Below are 20,093 nucleotides of genomic sequence, written 5' to 3'. Positions count from 1 at the left end.
CTTGTATTGCACCAAGAGTGTTGCAACTCTCAAGGGCTCCTCAACTCTATTTATCAACCTAGGGTTTGTACAAACTTCGAGGTGGTAGTGCTATATACACAGTAGATGGAATTCTACTCATGCCACCCTCAACTAGGACACATGATCAATAGTGATCCAAGACCATTCCTCCTACTGAATTAGAATGAAAGCTAGCTAATGAAGGGGAAATTTAAAAGCTACCTCTAAATAATAAAAGGAAAATTCTATTAACTTCAACTTGCAAATTCTATTGAAACAATTCATGAAAAGGCAAGAGTGTTATAGACATTTTTGGGCACTGCAACCCCAATCATACATGTCCATAAACCAAGGGCTCCTAAGTCCCTAAAATTGTTGCTTCACACCCTAAAGGAACAAGGTTAGTTGATTACATCATCTCCCAGAAGTTCTCCATAGAAAACTGCTCAGAACTGGTCAAAACTGGACCATACAAACTGCCCAGTGCAGAGGGTGCGATGCATCTCACCTGCCTAGAGTAAAAGGTGTGATGCATACTGGATAGCCCTTCTGTAGGGTGCGATGAGCGAGAGTGGACCAATGGCAAAGACAATTTGCAAGGTGGATCGACATGGAATCTTCCATAAACTTCTCCTATGACACTTGCCTCTCTTAATTCACCCAGGGATGAGTAAGAGATCATCAATCTCCAAGTGGAACCAAGAACTATAAGAGAGAGGACACTAATCAAAATTCCAGAAGCTGACTCACCCCCCTGCAATCATCTATATATGGATCCCTCATCCCAGAGATCCGGAGGCTGGAATTTTGTATCTTGTAAGGAAGTGCTGCTGGTTTCTTGGTGCAACATCATAGTGTTGGGTGATCTAAGCTTTTCATGAGGTGAAGAAGGGCTTTCATGCTAAGAGGATGACGTTGGGTCAGAACAATTGGTTGTAATCCTCTTTGCTATTCTTGATATTAATAAAGCTACTCAAGTTTTCCTCCACATTCTTGTATGTTTGATGATATATGCATTTGTGTGGTCAATATACATCTGGTCCTATATTGTTTATGATTGTAGATCTCTATTCTTGGATCGTATTATGCTGCTTTGATTCCACAGGTGACCTTTGAATCTGTGTAGATGACGGAGAAGCGGCAAAGATCTGTCAGAAGCGAGAGGAACCAAGTAAGGAACCAAGCACAAGACTGAGGTTGGTGTCCTTCGTTCCCCTCTTATCTACTTCTCATAAAGGAAAGCGAAAGTAGTTTTAGTTTGTTTGTTTCTAAGATAGCTACCAGTCTTAATGGGACTAGCAGCTCCGAGTGGACATTAGATTTCTCGATATCAAAATGGCCACTCCGCTGGGGAGCGAATAGCTTGTTTGCTTTTCTATACTTGTTTGTGTTATAAACTTATAGATAGAGCCTGAAGTTAAGCCAGCTAGCCTTCGAACTGCATTTGCTATGCAAGTGCAAAGTAGATCAACGCGGCTTCAGTCTATCTTCGGGTTTTGTTTATAAACTAAACAATTGATTTGCAAACATCCTAATTTCCCTAGTGGTGGCTCTAGTACCCTCATTAGATCAACCCCTGTGATTTATATTTACTGATTATCACTTGCCCGGCCTAAATCTCTGAACTGAGCTGCAAACTGTGATCAAAATCCAAGTAAAAGTTTCGCACTGGTACCATCGCACCCTCTCTTCAAAGATATCAGTATGCATCACACCTCCCATGTGCAGTAGGTGGGATGCATACTGGATTCCCTGTGTAACAGGTGCGATGGTCAGAGAAGGTTAATTTTTCCTTCAAACTTTGGTTTTTCTTCACTCTCTTCAGCTCTATTAAGGAGTTTTGCTGTCTGTAGTCAGTATACCTCTGTGGAAACCCCCTTCCTTTCCATTATTCTGCCTCCATTGTGCAAAGAACTGTAAATGTTTTTATGTATTGTGCACCATTTTCAGTTCTCTTTTACAAAGTAGTAGCATAATTGAACTGTCGTTTCTTGATTTGGAAGTGTCGCAAGTGTCGTTTTCAATCATAGAAGAGAATCCTATTGTTCTCGATGGTTGATTATACAATTAATCTTGTATTTGATTTGAATTAGTAGTTTTTCAAGTGTCGAAAACAATTTTCAATTCAAAATCGCAAAGTGTCGTCATTATCTTCCTTTCATTTTGAAGAGTAATTTGTTAGTACTGTCGCTTTGAAAAAATTATTCAGATTTGTGCTTAGCATTCTTCTTGTCATTCACACATTAAGAAGGCTGAAAACAAATACATGCATGTGCATTTGCATTTAGACTGCTTGTTGGTTTGATTTAGGACAGTGCATATAATGTGTGCTCTTTGCTCTATGTTGAAAGAATGTCATCTCTCTTTCTTTAGTAGCTAGGATTTTCATTGCAAAAAGAAGATTAAACGATTGTTTATCATCTTAGATTGCATTTTAGGAATTGTATATCTACATCACGCGGTGAACCTGAAAGGAAAATTTCTTAAGCAAGATCAACTGTAAAATAAATTTAATGAATCTAAAAACGCTTTGGAACCTAATGCACAACATTTAGAAGTCTAGGCTAGAGATGTATTCTGGCGTCGTAAAGCCTGGTAACTGTTGCTTTCATTGCTGGTTGGGTGATTCCTCCACTTTGAGACGACAAGTGCCAGTACGGACTTGTGCTCCCACGTACCGTCGAGTATATATTGGGAGACCACAATAGGCTATATCCTTTATCCATAGGAAGCCGTGTCTGCCGCCCTATCGATCGCAATGCATTGAACACAACATTCGGGAAGATTGGTTGCTGTACCGTAAAAAGTATTCTGCAGTTTTGCGATTGGTTTGGTAATCCCTCTGTCTAGATTTCCAGAGTAGTCTCTTTCGTTCCTTTTCAGACTCCTTAAAGGAAAAGGTCCATCTGAGCACTTGTCACTTCAGGCTCATTAAAAACCGAAGGTGACTAGAGTCATCTTTTGTTTTTTCTCGACTCTTAAAAATTGAAAAAACAAGTTGTGTCAAAGCGTCTAAAATTCATTTAATTCAGAAACATTTTCCCCTTTATTTTTAGTTGATCGATTAATCCACAATCATGGAAGAAAGTCAATTGAAACCCCGTCGTTCGCGGAGGCTTATGAGTCAACTGTCTTTGTCTCCAGAATCAAAACTATTCTGGACAAAGCGAACTCATTTAACCGGTTCAAAGTCCCCTGGTCGGGTTGGAACAAGTGTTCTGACACCCTCAGAAACTCCGGTTACTCCAAACATTTCTGGTATCCTTGCCTTTACAAAAGAAGTTCTGCAGCTACCAGAGGACAGTAGAACTGATCCTAGTGTAAAGGTAAACACTTCTATTCCTGAACCATCTCCATCTACAGCTGATTCGGAAAGTGTTATTCCCCAAACATCTGTCGCTGCAGAATTTATACCTTCTTCGGCACCGGAAATATTTTATGGACCTGATGGTCTACCTCTTCCACCTGGATTGATAGCTATAGAAGATATTGTGGAGGATCCCCCTCCAGTACTCCATCGTATTTTGGAGTTGGGATCACCCTATATCCTTCTTTGTTAGAAATTAGTCTACTGTTAGCGGAAGTTCTTGTAGAATCGCTAGGAAATATTTTGGATAGACTAGATATGTTTGAACAGCCGTTGACATCTAGGACTGTGTCATCTGACACAGCGATGGCAGAACTTCCTGCTGTCACTCCAACAATGTTCGCCGGTGTACCATCTATCCCAACTAGCTCTCAATCGTTGGATGGATCCCATCCAGGGGTCGTTTCGACAGTGTGGTCTGTTCTCGTTTGTTCATCCGGAATAATATCTGGAACCTCTTATGTTGAGTCTCAGCAAATTGATCCTTCGCGGTGTCAATTTGGGCAGTTCGGTTCTCAAAGGCAAATCATTCCTTTAAGTACCGGATTATCGCCGATAGGGGGCAATATACCCTTTCATTGTCTCCTCCGGGAGAACAAACATACGAGAGTTCACAATAGAATTCAGGTTATGCTAGAATTACATCCAGTGGTTGGATGCCAATACTGCCTCAACAACCAAGAGTTGTATACTCGATGCAACAATGTTTACCTATGTCAAATATACCAACTACACCAGCTATTGTGACGGTGTCACAAGTACAAGCGTTGCCTGTTGTATGCCAACCTCGGACTTCTCAAGTCATAATGCAACCACCTCTTGTCCCTGCGACTCAACCACAATCACCAGCTAGTGGAATGACCGAGGCCCAAATAGGTACTATTACCCCTCATCTTGGTCAAACAGCTAGTATTGGACAACAACACATGGCTTCACAACCATGGCTGGTGCAATATCAACAACCGCAATTCCAACAGGCTTACCAAGGATCTGAGCAACAAATCTTTGCAAGTAATGGGCAGCCGTATATTCAAAAGGTCAACATCAATCATACCATAATGGTTATGCCCATCAACCTTACCAAAGTTATCAGCATCAAATGCATTATGCTGGTATGCAAAGACCAACTGCTCAGGCAATTCCATCTTATCTTGGGTATGCTTCGCCAAACCTGAATCAACAGTTGCCCTTTGTGGCAACTTTAGAGTTACCGGATCTAAATCGGCTAACTAACGATCCAATTGCTTACGCCCCTTGGTGGCCAGCGATTCCGCATAAACTTCCGTCGGATATTCCTAAATTGAATGGAAATCCGAGTGAAGACCCGTCGAATCACGTGATGAAATTTCATCTGTGGTGTTCATCCAACACCCTAAACGATGATTCGATTAGGCTTCGCCTTTTTCAGTGAACGTTAACTGGTTCGATAGCAAAATGGTATATCGAATTGCCTAGAGCTTCGTTTGATAACTTTAGTACCCTAGCCAAAACCTTTTAAACCCATTTTTCAGTTACCCATAAGGTACGAAATGGGAATAGAACTTCTTACCAATTTCAAGCAAACGACAGCCACTCACATATCCGATCATATTCATGAGTGGCGACGTCATCGTAGAATGGTAAAAACATGTGTTCCTAATCAGCGGTTAGCCGAATGGTTTATTAAGTCATTGTTACCTTCTATTACAGAAGATGTGGCAAAGAGAGGAGTCATCACTGAAGAGCAAGTTATTGCTCGTGCACAATATCTAGACTTGATCTATGGCACACTCTATGATAAAATCCCTGATGCTCCTAGACCAGAATTTTCAAACAAAGACTCTCATGCTAGCGATGGCATGGTAGGTATGACTAGCACAAAAATCGTAAAGGCTACATCAAAGAAGTCCCGTACGGTTTCAAGTCAAAATGAAAATTAAGAACTTCTCGCCTTGGAAGTAAATGCCGTATCGACTGACAAAGGCAAAGAAACCAAGCAACCAGGAGGCAAGAAGAAAAACAAAGGGAAGAAGAAGAAACAAGAAGAGTTATCCCCTGAAAAATCTTCTGCAAACCATTCTGGAGATAAGAAACCAAATCGTCCATGTCTTATATGTGATGAGGATCACTGGATAAGAGAGTGTCCATATAAAGCTGAGCTTAGAAAATTCTTCAAGAATTCAAAAACCTCAGCAGTGTTAACTGATCCGTTTCTAAATCTAGGAACAAATCTGGTTGCTAGTGACGATGCTTCCCCGTCCCAAGTGCTAATGTTTTCAGTTTCGAAGCACCAAAATGATGCTTTGATATCGACAAGGAATAAAGATTACGAGAATCCACAGTTGTCGAACAACAAGGCTAACAATCAACCTAGTAGTTCAACAACAACTTCGACCGAAGTTGTGCCACCCATCATTCTTGAACTAACGATAAAACCGCCAAATGGGTAGTACACAAATCGACATTTAATCCTCATGCCAGAGCAGCACATCATTATAATATAGTGGAGGATCTGGCCCAATCGCCAACCGCTATGTCGCCTCTTGAGGTACTGCAAAATTTCCCCTCCCAAAAGCAGGCTTTGTTGTCAGCAATCGGTGGGATTGACCCAACGGATTCCAATCTTGTGTCCTTTAATCACAAAGGATATGACCCTCAGTTGCCAGCTCAACTAGCTTTCCTGATTCAAGTGAAAGCCCTCAACAAAACTGTTCATCGAACAATTATTGATGAGGGGGCATCTACATGTATTATGTCGATGAGTTGCTGGAAAACTTTAGGATCTCCACCCTTGTCACGATCTTCGACGACATTAAAATAATTTGATGGACGAACATATACCCCATATGGGATTTTAAGTAACTTGCAAGTCGAACTGGGGGGAAAAACAATAGAAATAGATGTTGAAGTAATCGATGGAAAGCTCAATTACAACATCCTACTGGAAAGGCCCTGGATATATGCTATGGCTGCCGTTGTGTCAACCTACTTCAGGAAGATTGCATTTCCCTTTCAAGGGGGAATTACAATCGTCGACCAACAAACTTTTCTCACCAATAGTTCCCAAGTTACGGAAAGCATTCCGATGATCCATGGAAGCCCTCGTTCGCTTCAAAATATTGGAGTAGGCCTACTAAAAGACCCTATATTAATGGGGACTTTTTCCATCCCGCCTCCAATAAATCTGGCGGAAGTGGCAATGATGGGAACCTGCAATATGATATCTTCTATTCAAAAGATCTCCGAAAACGATATTAACATGGATCATCTGAAGGTATTGCCACCAAGTCCAATGGAAATATTGTAGCAATCAATGTTTTCGGCATGGGAGGCAAACCTAAATCAACGCTCATCAAGCGTTTGGATAGATAGGTCTAAGGAATATGGCACCCCTTCAGATCCTTGGTCGCAAGTACATTCTACAGACGAAGGAATTGTTCAGTCAATGATCACTGACATGGCACCATGGGAAGATTACCACCATCATTCCCATCTTCCGGATTACCAAGAAGATACTCCTAGTGACCTTTATCATCCATCAATTTTTTATTTTCTATCAAATACTGTAAACATGGTGGATTCCGAGCAAAACTTGTCCAATATTGAAGAGACTATCGCCATAAATATCTTGACCAAAACAGATGTTGTAGAGAATATTCATGTCGGCAAATGTTGTTCTCCTTCAGAACTGGAAATATACCAAGCTCTTTTTCGCGAGTTCAGATATGTCTTTGCTTGGTCATATGATGAAATGCCAGGCATTGACTCGAGCATAGTTGAACACGAAATCAAGATGTATCCAGATGTCAAACCGGTATGACAACGGCCACGGCAGGTGCACCGCAAGAAAGCCGCTGCCATCAAAGCAGAAGTTGAAAAACTTCTCCATGCTGGTTTTATTTAACCGGTTCCTCTAACCGATTGGGTATCAATTATTGTTCCCGTAATGAAAAAACAAGGAATGATTAGAGTGTGCATCGATTATAGGGATGTAAATCAAGCTTGTCCAAAAGACCACTACCCTACACCCTTTATTGACTAGATAATTGATGAATGCGCCGGATGTGAAATATTTTCATTTATGGATGGATTTTCCGGGTATAATCAAATAAATATCCGCCCACAAGACCAGTCTAAGACTGCATTTATTTGTCCGTGGGGCACATTTGCATATCGCAAGCTACACTTTGGTTTAAAGAACGCAGGGTCAACTTTTCAGAGGGCAATGAATTATGCCTTCCATGACATCAAAAACATTGTTCAACCATATCTCGATGATCTTCCGGCTCATTCGCGAAAGCGGACCGATCATCTGCAGCATTTGAGAGTGATATTTCTACGTTGCCGACACTACAAGATACGACTCAATCCACACAAATGTGTGTTATGTGTCAGTTTTGGTCGTTTAATTGGCTTTGTGGTCTCAAAGGACGGGATTCGTCTCGACCCATGTAAGGTTTAGGCAATCATTAATTTGCCTCCACCTTCAAATTTGCTTCAGATTCAGAAACTCCAAGGGAAAGCAAACTTTCTGAGGAGGTTCATTCCAAATTACGCCGAAATTTCTAAAGGTTATACTCGTCTTTTGAAAAAAGAAGTACCCTTCGTCTGGGATCAAGTTGCGCAAGCTTCCTTTGATGCTTTAAAGGAATCCCTAATAAAAGCATCATTAATGTACACTCTTGATTATCAAAAAGACTTTAACCTGTATCTGGCTGCAGCGGATACGACCATCACAATGGTTTTAGTTCAAGAAGACAATGGAATTGAACATCCTATATATTATTTGAGTAGAAACTTAAATGATACAGAAATCAAGTACTCCTACGTTGAAAATCTGGCTCTCGCAGCTGTTCAAGCAATACAGAGATTTCGACACTATGTCCTCTTTCGAAAAACTACCATTTTGTCAGATTGCAACACCATGACTTATATATTGTTGCGACAGTTGCTGGGGGGCAAATATTCAAAATGGATAGCAATTCTTCAAGAGTTTGATCTGGAATTCATAAAATCCAAATCGAAGAAATCCCTGGTTTTCGCGGAATTACTATGTGATTTCCCATCGTTGTCCAACAATGCAACATTCGAAGAAAACATCGTGGACGAAACTTTGTTTTTGATATCTTCAAGAAATCCGTGGTATGGAGACATAATAATCTATATCCAAACCCAAAATTATAGGTCTAATACCTCTTGCTCGGAACAAATACGTATTCGATACCAAGCAAAAGACTACATGATCTTCAGTGATACGCTTTACCGTCGTGGTGTTGATACAGTTCTGAGGAGGTGCCTCACCCACGAGGAGGCTGAAAAAGTCCTGAATGATTGCCATTCAGGCGCGTATGGGGGGCATCAATCTGGTTACGCTACAACGTAAAAGATTTTACGAGCAGGATACTTCTGGCCAACAATGTTCAAAGATTGCATAACCGCAGTCAGAAGTTGCCATGCATGTCAAATCTTTGATCGAAAAACCAGAATACCACCTGCACCTCTGCAACCAGTAGTTGCTGTTGGGCCATTTTCCAAATGGGGCATATATTTCATGACATGTAACCCCACCTCGGCCGGGGACATGGGTATATCATAGTCGCAATAGACTATTTTACCAAATGGGTCGAGGCGATGCCTACATTAAACAACAGCGGCGAAACGGCTACCCTCTTCTTTTTCAATCATGTAGTCTCCAGATTCGGCATCCCACAGGCCATAGTCACAGATCATGGATCGCATTTTCGCAATCACATGATGGTTTAGTTGGTTGCCAAATTAGGACTATCCCATGATAGCTCTACTCCATATTATCCGCAAGCTAACGGACAAGTTGAGGCAATCAACAAGGTCCTGAAGCGCATGCTGCAAAGGATGATTGGAGTCCACAAAAGGAATTGGAACTTGATCCTATACTCAGCCTTGTGGGCATACCGGAAATCGGTGAGGAATGCAACCGAGTTTACACCCTTTCAACTAGTGTATGGCCTGGAAGCAATCTTACCAGTTCAGTGTGAAATTTCGTCCCTCAAACTCGCAGTCGACCTTCTCCCTGGAACTTCAGAAAAGGAGGCTCATTTCTTGGAACTAATCCAATTGGATGAAACCCGTCGTGATGTTGCTTTGGCTAACGAAGCCCATAAGAAACGAGTCAAGGTGCAGTTCGACAAGAATGTCAAACCCCGTGTCTTCTCAGAAGGTGACCTGGTCTTACTTTACGACCAGGAGTCCGATAAATTGGGAGCAGGCAAATTCAAGTCTTTATGGATGGGCCCCTACATTGTTAAGCATGTATTAGCAAAATGGGCCTATGAGTTAGTGGACTATGATGGGATTCCACTGGCGCAACCCTGTAATGGGTTGTACCTTAAGCGTTACTATGCGTGATTCAGTGTAGTAACCCCTATGCTTTTGTTACATTTTTGTTTTCGCTAAGGGTAATTGTTTTGGTTAGGTAATCCACTTTTCACATTTGTTGCAGATGTCAAACCTATTGGAATCATTTGTTGGATACGCTGATGGAGTGAGTCGTAGTTCGCGGAACATATCTTCTACGGCCTGGGCCATCTTCGATCCAAGCGACGAGTTAGTGAGTTTCAGGGGGGTATGTATTGGTCGGTCAACAAATAATATCGCTGAATACAACACGTTGATAGAACTCCTCTCTGATGCCATCACACATGGCATACGTCGACTTGTCATCAGGCTAGACTCACAACTCGTCATTCTACAACTCACTGGTATCTACTCCATACGGAATCTAGCTATCTATCGAATGTTCCAAAGGGTCAGGATTTTGGAAAGACACTTCAACTCCATTCAATATCAACATATTTCCAGAAATTTAAACACATTAACGGGCTCATTGGAAAATTATGTGTTAGATAGACATTTGTAACATTTATAAAAAGAAACATTTCATCAATATTTGCATCAGGATCATGTAACTTAATCAAAATAAAGCTCCGAAAATAAAAAATATATAACTGTTTATGGTTTACACATAATTTTCTGTAACCAAGACAAAATCGGTCAAATGACCCAAAACTCAAAATGCTAGGGTGCACCCTAGTCTAATGGTGCTGATGATAACAAGTCACCGCCTGTGCAATCATGCGTAAAAGCCTAGTCCATCGACTTGGCACACCAGTAGTATGTCGCTGCAACCTTAGAGGTAGCTCGTCGGTCCTCACGTTCGGAGTACCGAGGGTAAGACCCTCGATTTGATCCTGCAATGCTGAAAGAGTCTCGGCCACATCAAGGTCATGAAGGATAGCCCTCCCCACAGCCTCTCTTGCCGGAGCGGAAGTTGGCGCTCTCAGACGTATTGCTGGTCGCACTGGTCCAATGTCTGCATGAGCACATCAGTTTTGATTAGTCTTGATTAAAGAAAGCATAGAACATTATGAAATAAATAAACAGGGATATGGTCAGAAAATTTACCTATGGCACCCTACTGCTCACCAGCCAGCAGTGCCAAATCCGGGTCACCTCGGAAATCCATACCAGCATACGGACACTCGGCATAAACCATCTGCTGACGGTTAAACCACTCAAAGAAGATATCAGAGAAAGAAATCTGGGACTGACCCGCATTTCGGGCCGTGAAGTCAACCCATCTCTGAATCCGTGGCTTAGTCAGTGGAGGTAAACCAAGTGAAATGTACTGCGGCTGCATTAGTGGGATCTTTTCCAAGATGAAAGTGGTCAAAATAGAACCATAACCAAAATTCTTGGATCTTCCATTTTTCACCTTGGTCAGTTGTTCTTTCTTCACTGGGACTACTGCATCACACCAGTTGAACACCTTTGGTTCAAGGCATTCCAAGGCATACTGCATATAAGACCTGTTGGCCACGTGAAGAGCCACACTACCAACCAGTCTAGCAAAAGTGAACAGAATGGTCCTCAAGGACCAGCTAGTGACATCTTGGATATTGATCTTGCCGTCCCTACTCGGCTGAGATCCCTCTTTGCAGTACCGGCGAATGTAATCTCTCACGGATTCACCCCCACGGGTGGAACCTGATAATGAGAGAGGGGCACCACGCCTCGATAAACCAGTAAAAGAATAGATGTCCACGACAGTCAAGGGGATGGATTTTCCCCTGATCTAGAACACCTGGTTGGTAGGATCCCATGCATCGAGAAAATATTGCAACAAGTTGATTTGTTGCCTCATGCTAGAGATGCAGAAAAACTTCAGCAGGCCACAGTCCTGCAGTGCAGTTACCGTACTCGGATCATGTAAAGCAAGCATGTCCTCTTCTTCATGCTCACGTTCTCGACATGTAACAGGCATTTTGCTCCGATGAATCTCTGAAAACAAACAAGAGAAGAGTTAGGATCCTGATTTGACAAAAAACAGGCAAAAATTCCATGAGAAAACATGGCAAAAGTTTCCCTCCTTACGTCCATCGCACCCCAGCAGTGTACTGGGTGGGATGCATACTGACTGGCTAATGGCCAGGGCAGTATGCATCACACTTTTCGATATAGGAAAGGTGCGATGGAGCCATGGCGAATTTTTTAAACCACAGGGGCTCAAAAAAACAAGGAAACATGCTCAGAATTCAAAAAGGAAAGAATGCAACTGAAGAGCTCAGGTTTATCTCCTACCTGGTCCAAACGGCGCCGAGAATCGTCCATAGAATCTCCCAAAATCAGTTGGTGAAAATCAAAGGGGAAAAGCACCTCCAGAGCTCCAACAAACCAAAGTTCAAATGAAATGGTAAAATGAGGGGTAAAAACCACTTTTAAATTACTTTTCACGTAATTCAAGTAAAATATTAGTGTTTTAACTCATTTTTCAAGCATGTATTGTTCATTTCTAACCGGTTTGATGAAGCAGTTGAATAGGCAGTACAACCTTTGAAGGAACAAAGTGGTTAGCGGTGAAATCAAGTAATCAATGACCATTATCACGAGCAGTTTTTATGTGGAGTTCAAGCTCGTTAAAAATTAAACATAAGCAATGAGCAAATGTTTCCCCCAGAGTTTAAGCTCATTAAAAAATGAACCAATTTTTGGTAAATAACCATCGTGAATGCATTATCATCAACTTTTGAGCCCTGGTCGTGTTCTCATCATCACCTCCACTTTGTTGTAGCCGATCATTCACCTCCATTTGATTGTTTACCCCTTTTGAGGAACAGCTGTGAAGAGTGATCCCGTTAGCCATCCTTGTGACACTGCCATGATTGGAAAATTCCAAGCCTTACCTGGAATCAGCTACTACCCGAAATTATCACTGGTTCCTAAAAAAACGAGTCTCCTTTAAGCTCTTTTCATCTGACTCGTAAAATATGAAAATATTGCCGAGCGATTGGCCTCTCCAGCTCGTTAAAGCGACCGGAACTGCTATCCCTCCTCTAGATTTTAATCTTTTTGGACCTGGGGGATTATGACACAAAAAGTTCGAGCGCTTGTCTTGTTTGGCTCATTAAAATTTAACCGAAAATTCATCCCTTTTGTATTGTTTTATACTCTTTCGGACTCAAGGGATTATATGACGAAAAAGGATTATTGGAGTTTCCTTTACGTCCCTTTCAGACTCTCTAAAATTGAAAAGGACCGATTTATCTTTGTCGTTAAACTCGTTAAAACCGAATAGCGACAAACTTGTCCATACAGACAAGAATGAGTTTCACTGTCGCTAGGCTCGTTAAAATATAGTGACGGGTTTGCTCGAAGGGAAAATTATAGAACAAGCATATGTTATCCTCCTCAAGCTTGACAAAAATAAAGAGGTACTGGTCAGCAATGATTGGGGAAAATTGGGAAGAAAACTTGAAAAATTTTTGTTGGTAGCAAGGTCGCTCTTGAACATGACACTTTCACTCCATTACAGAGTCGGGTTGGGTTATTCCATTCACTAGTCATATCACCATTGGTTCGTCACACCATCCATATTTGGGGTTAACGCTACCAATCCATGTCAATGTCGCCGATATGTTCAAGAGAAGTCTCTCTGAGAATTCACTTGTGTCTCATCCGTTGCAATACATTCATGCCCCATTCTTTCATGACCGCCACCCTGAACCATGTATCATCAGATCATTTTCACCTCCATAAAAATCATTTGCTCCGTTCCGCGTCGTAGATGTGGGATTCATTAAGGCCCTCCTATGACGGGTCGCTTATTTTCAACATTAGCTCATTATCCAAGAAGTCGACCTCGGAACAACCGTTTCAGTACTTTGAAGCTTGCATGCCTCAATGGCAAGTTTCTCTCTTCCGACGACAGGTTTACATCAATGGCCTTCGACAGAAAGATTTTGCGTGGTGTTCAAAGCCAAGTCCTTTTTCACACCACGTGAATTGTACTGTCGTACCTTGAGGGTCATCATCATTATCGGTGATTCCTCTCGCACCTGTTAACAACTTACATCATTGGCTGGTAACCAGGCGATGTCTTTCCATGTTCAACTCCAGAACATCTTTCACATGGATCGACTTGTACTTTGAGTGAAGATTGAATGAGTTTGAAGACCCCGGATCTAGTTTCATCCATCCAGGCTGTGATATATTTAGGAAAATAAAGACATCAAATGTACATCATTACCAAATAGATGATCATCTGAATGAAGGGATGATGGCTCTACCAGAATCATCAGTCTGCACACAGACGATTATTTGTCCTATGTACATGAAAATGAATTTATAAAACTAAGCATGGGAATGCCCTTCTCAGCTAGATCATGAAAATATTATGAAGATAATGTATTGTATTGTATCTTATTACAGGTCGCCTTCCAGCTCGAAAAAACTTCGGATCCTCGTGATAAAGCATTTCACTCGACATCAAAAGATTAACGACCTCATGCTTTAGGGGGCAACTGTTAGAGACATTTTTGGGCACTGCAACCCCAATCATACATGTCCATAAACCAAGGGCTCCTAAGTCCCTAAAAGTGTTGCTTCACACCCTAAAGGAACAAGGTCAGCTGATTACATCATCTCCCAGAAGTTCTCCACAGAAAACTGCTCAGAACTGGTCAAAACTGGACCATACTGACTGCCCAGTGCAGAGGGTGCGATGCATCTCACCTGCCCAGAGTAAAATGTGCGATGCATACTGGATAGCCCTTCTGTAGGGTGCGATGAGTGAGAGTGGACAAATGGTAGAGATAGTTTGCAAGGTGGATCGACATGGAATCTTCCAGAAATTTCTCCTATGACACTTGCCTCTCTGAATTCGCCCAGGGATGAGTAAGAGATCATCAATCTCCAAGTGGAATCAAGAATTATCAGAGAGAGGACACTAATCAAAATCCCAGAAGCTGACTCACCCCTCTGCAATCATCTATATATGGATCCCTCATCCCAAAGATCTGGAGGCTGGAATTTTGTATCTTGTAAGGAAGTGTTGCTGGTTTCTTGGTGCAACATCATAGTGTTGGGTTATCTAAGCCTTTCATGAGGTGAAGAAGGGCTTTCATGCTGAGAGGATGACGCAGGGTCAGAACAATCAGTTGTAATCCTCTTTTCTATTCTTGATATTAATAAAGCTATTCAAGTTTTCCTCCACATTCTTGTATGTTTGATGATATATGCATTTGTGTGGTCAATATACATCTGGTCCTATATTGTTTATGATTGTAGATCTCTGTTCTTGGATAGTATTATGCTGCTTTGATTCCACAGGTGACCTTTGAAGCTGTGTAGATGACGGAGAAGCGACAAAGATTTGTCAGAAGGGAGAGGAACCAAGTAAGGAACCAAGCATAAGACTGAGGTTGGTGTCCTTCGTTCCCCTCTTATCTACTTCTCATAAAGGAAAGCGAACGTAGTTTTAGTTTGTATGTTTCTAAGATAGCTACCAGTCTTAGTGGGACTAGCAGCTCCAAGTGGACACTAGATTTCCTGATAACAAAGAGATAAAATACTTACAAAAAGGAAACTACATTATCTTGCAATCATCCATCTAGTTATGATATCTACTTGCAAACAATAAGCTAACCTACCAAACCATAATTCAAGATTCTATGTACCATATAACTAGCACACACTTGCATGTAAATCAATGTTCAATGTGTGCCAAATCTCTGATAAGGAAACTAACACTATTTTGTTTTTGCAGTGAAGGAAAATGAGGGTTTGGTGTGGCCTAGGAGCTTCCCTTGATCATGAAGTCATAACTGGTGGTCAACATCCTTCTAAACTAAGTCTAAGTTGTAGTAAAGATCAAAACAGGTGAAGAAAAAGGTTGCTATAGGTTTGCTACAGGAGGTTGCTATAGGTGCCCTGTATTGCTACAGGAGGGTTTTTGAGAAAGTTTAAATGGTGAAAATTATGGTTTAAGGGTATGGAAAAAGTGGATGGAGGTTGAGGTAAATGTGTGAAGGGTGGCCAAAGCCCCTAGTTAAGCTCAGAGCCTTTTGAAGGATTTTTTTGCACTAGGAGGGATGCTCTCAGTGACCCTAGGAAAATGATCTCATGAAACAAAATTTTTGGGGCAGAACTTGGGGTTCACAAGAGAAGGTGAGGGGGTGGTGAAGGTTCCCCTCTTTGCATATTCAAATAGCCCTGCAATCATTACATGCATACATCCATTTTTTATTGGCAAAAATGAAACAAATTGTAGCGGAAAAAATGAGTTGACTTTAAATGCTATCTAATCTGTGCCAAAAATATGATCTAATCAATAAACCAACTCCTAAGCTACAACAAGAACATGAAAAATAATATGCCTAACACAAATCTTCTTCCAAGAAATCATAAACATAATGCTTTTGGGTTGTGGTTCTAAATCCTTCTATTCATGCTCCCATATGAGAGATGAGGTAGAGGGTGCAATCATATATTTTGATGGATTATTCTCTATTGAAATGAAAGAAACTAAGAAATACTATGAAACTAAAAGAGATAAAAATGCAAAAGAGGTACCTAAGCCATTGGGCTGGGCCCAAACCCAAGAGCCTAAACCCTCTGGAACTAACTCAATGATGAATCAATAAGAAACTTCTCATTATCATTGAATCAATGTCTAACACATCAAATAACACTCAAAATAACAATGTCAAGTTCTTAAGCTCAATAACTACCTAGATGAAAACAAAACTCAAATCATAATGATCTCTTATACATTCTTATTTATACAAGAGGGTAGCTAATGGCAGCTCTCTAGAAAATAGGAATATTTGTCTCCAACAAGTTGAGAATGGTGGATCTTGTTCCTCATTTCTTTCACTTGCTTGGCTACCAATGACCTCGAGTTGATGAGAGATAGAGTGTTGTGATCTTAGGCTGATTGAGGGAGTTAAAGGGGGTGGAAAAACCCCTAGATTATCTCCTTGTTGTCTACTCTGATCCCCTGCATAGAAATCGTTTCAAAATTTTCTCCATTTCCTGCAATTAAACCATATTAGGACACATGACATAACAAAAATGTTTTATCCTTCTCATTAAGAATAATATAAAAAAAATGTAAATAAATGTGAGAAAGAGATAGTTCTAAAGCTGGAGGATGGAATCATGACCCTTATAATGTACCTATTGATGAGCCTCATTAGTAGTCTAGCATTACGACTACATTTTCACCCTATTAAGGAAGAATAAGGCTTCTCACCCGAGGCGTGTCATGACCTTGCTTAGTTAAGGGGTTCGAATTCAATTTAGGGAGAAACCTCATAGAGGCTATGAGTATGCATCAAACCTAGAACTATAACATCTAAGGTGCAATCATAACAGCTCAAGCATTCAAGGAGAAAATATGATATGCATGTGAAATCATAATAAAAAATTTAAAGGGGCAAATAAAGTCACACATGAAGATTCTCATATAATCATATAACTCCTTCTATTAATTTCAAAAACATTACAACGATACATATAGCTCGAAGGCCTCATCTATAGAACAAAACTAACATGACAAGATAATACATAAGAAAGATAACATAGAATAGCACAGCTCAATAAGCTCTGCGACAACATTTTGGTGCACTCCTTTCCTCTCCCCTCTTTGGCTTTTCCCTTCGGCCTTCTTAAACCCTGCACTCACTTGGACTGCTAATTTTTCCTCAGATGCTATGCCTTTTCCCATTTTCGACTCCCTTTGTTCCTTGGCTACGTCTATTTCCTCGGTTGTCAACATTCGTTTTAGCTTGGTTGCAACTGTTTGAGCCTTGATTTCTCTAGTTGGTCCTTTGTAACTACTAGTCTTTGGCAGGTCCCTTCTCCTTCTCAGATTGTCTTCTCCGTGACTTCCCAACAGTTACCTCTGGTCAAAATGTGGTCGACTTCAAAACATGGCAAAACTTAGCACTCAAAATGAAGGAGCCAACATTGCCAGAATAGTCAAAATTAGCAATTTAACTCACTTTGAGTTTTAGATAGCAGATAAGAGCTTGATAACTTGATGAGTAGATTGAGAAGATTGAAATAAACATGACAAAGGAAAAAATTAAAGACTCATGCAAGGATTCAAGTGAAGTTAACTAAACACAAAAGCCAAAAATACCAAGCTAGATTCTTTATAAGCATAATTGATTGAGGAATTCTAAAGAAGGACTTTGTGAAAAATTTTTGTGTGAGTGAGTTAGGTTTATGTTGATGTTTGATGGTGTATTTCTCAATAATCACAAATTTCTAAAGGTGGTGTTAGAATATTTTTTTTTTTTTTAATTTTGTAATAAAATGTGGCATTCATTATTCTAGTGTGAAAATATATAAAAGAGGAATCATTGATGTCAATCAAGTTGTAGCTTGCAAATTAGGGTTTGTAGTCCTTCCAGTAGGTGCTAGTAAATATTTTGGGGTTGTAACTCCTTCCAGTAGGTATTGGTAAATAATTTGGGGTTGTAGCTCCATTCAGTTGTAGTTAGTAAATTAGGGAGTTGTAGCTTCCTATTGGTTGTAGTCATAGAAATTTGTAACAAGTTGTAGCATTCCTTGCGAACGAATCAAAGAACAGTTTGAAGAACTTATATGTTCCTTGTGTTACTGATATTATTTCTTGTCATGGTCATATGAATTAATTATTGAAACTATTTATGGTGTCCTAATTGTTGAGAAATGACAACAAGAAATTCCAGTTTAATTTCTCCTTGGATTAAACTGTGAATTAAAATTGAATTCTATTCTCATAGCAACTTGTAAATAGTTAATTAAGTTTAATTAATAATTAGCTTAGGAATTTTGAGTTGGAAGTCTTTCTGAAGTCATGTATATGTTATCCCTATATTATAGGGGTTCAAGATGTGTTAAGTATGAGTTGTAATTAGTTAACTTAGTTTACTGAGTTAAGTCCAGTTAAATTAGTTCCAAACTGTTTGAGGAACTAATAGTGAGTTAACAGTCAGTTGGTGCACTAATGCATTAACTAGTGCTACTCTAGTAAACTAAAGATTCCCTCATCCAAAACTCATGCATGTCAATACTGAGAAAGACACAGTGAAGACTATAGTGTAGGGATAGTGTACTATTTGTTGTATAATTTTCTGAATTGTACAGATGGTGCATGCAATCGGGAACTGAACCTATAAGTTATTGCGTAGTTTTAGATGCACTAATTTCCCTTTAAGATGGTCTAATTAGCCATAGGAATTGGGCAAGGAAATAGGGACTTGGAGAGCTACAGAATTGGCTAAGTATTGGCCAAGAGTTTTCTTGTGAGTTGGATGTTGATTTTACTGAGTGTTGGGATTGTTCATGTGAGAACAAGCATTGTAATCTCATCTTGATTTTTTGATATATGCAATACATATAGTGGGGTTTTGAGTTGTGGCTTTCTTCGGATATTTATTGTGTTATGTGTATTTGATTCTCTTCCTCTTGTCGATTATTTTTTTCTTGATCTTTATGTGCTTCCGCTATAAAGAGTAGAAGTAGATTATTGTCTCTTGCTTTAGTACATTGCATGAGCTTGTGAATCTACACGAAAATCTACATGGTATCAGAGCTTAGAAAAATATACTAAAGGATATTTCTAAGTTTTTGAGTTCAGGGTTACAGGTGAAATTCAAATTTTCATTTCATACTTCTAGATTAGAAGATGGCCTTCTACGGTTTGCGGCTCAAGTATGCCTTGGAAGGTAGCTCAAATTTTATAGCCTGGAGGGACAGGATGGAGATTGTGATAGAATATAATGGATTGAAGGAATTCATTGATCAAGAAGTCCCCAAGCCAATAATATCGGATGCACAGAACTTGGCCGAATGGAAGAGGTGTGTGGCGAAGGCAAGGCAGATAATCCATGAGGGAGTTTGAGACCACATTGTCTCGAGTCTCCACGGCAAGGAGACTCCGCATGCTATGTGGAAAAAATTGATGGATTTATATCAGAACAACAGTGACCAAAGGAAATTTTCGCTGAAGGACAAACTTCAAAAAAACAAAATAGAGAAAGGCAAGACTATTTCCAAATACTTGACCAAGTTCACTCAATGTCGTGATGAACTTGGAAGTGGTGGAATCACGGTTGTCGAGGAGGATATGGTGATTCTTTCTCTTCTAAGACTCCCAAAGAGTTGGCATAATTATCAGGACTCTGTCAATGGTCGGACGAAACTGCCAGATTGGGAACGATTGTGGTCGGATTTGATGCAGAAAGAGATCAGGAGGAACACCAGGGATAGCTCTTCATCAAATATTGATGATGAAGAGAAATATGCCTTAGCTATTAAGGCGAGCAAGGGGAAAGGGAAAGCTTCCCATTCCAAATTGGATTCTTATCATGGAAGTAAGAAGAAATATATGATGAAAGTAAAATGCTTTCATTGTCATAAGATGGGACATTTTGCTACAAAT

This window comes from Pinus tabuliformis, chromosome 2_1 (genome assembly GCF_031772625.1).
Source record: "Pinus tabuliformis cultivar Carrire ecotype Pingquan chromosome 2_1, CPIR1, whole genome shotgun sequence".
Classification (NCBI taxonomy): domain Eukaryota; kingdom Viridiplantae; phylum Streptophyta; class Pinopsida; order Pinales; family Pinaceae; genus Pinus; species Pinus tabuliformis.
This window is presented reverse-complemented; position numbering follows the sequence as displayed.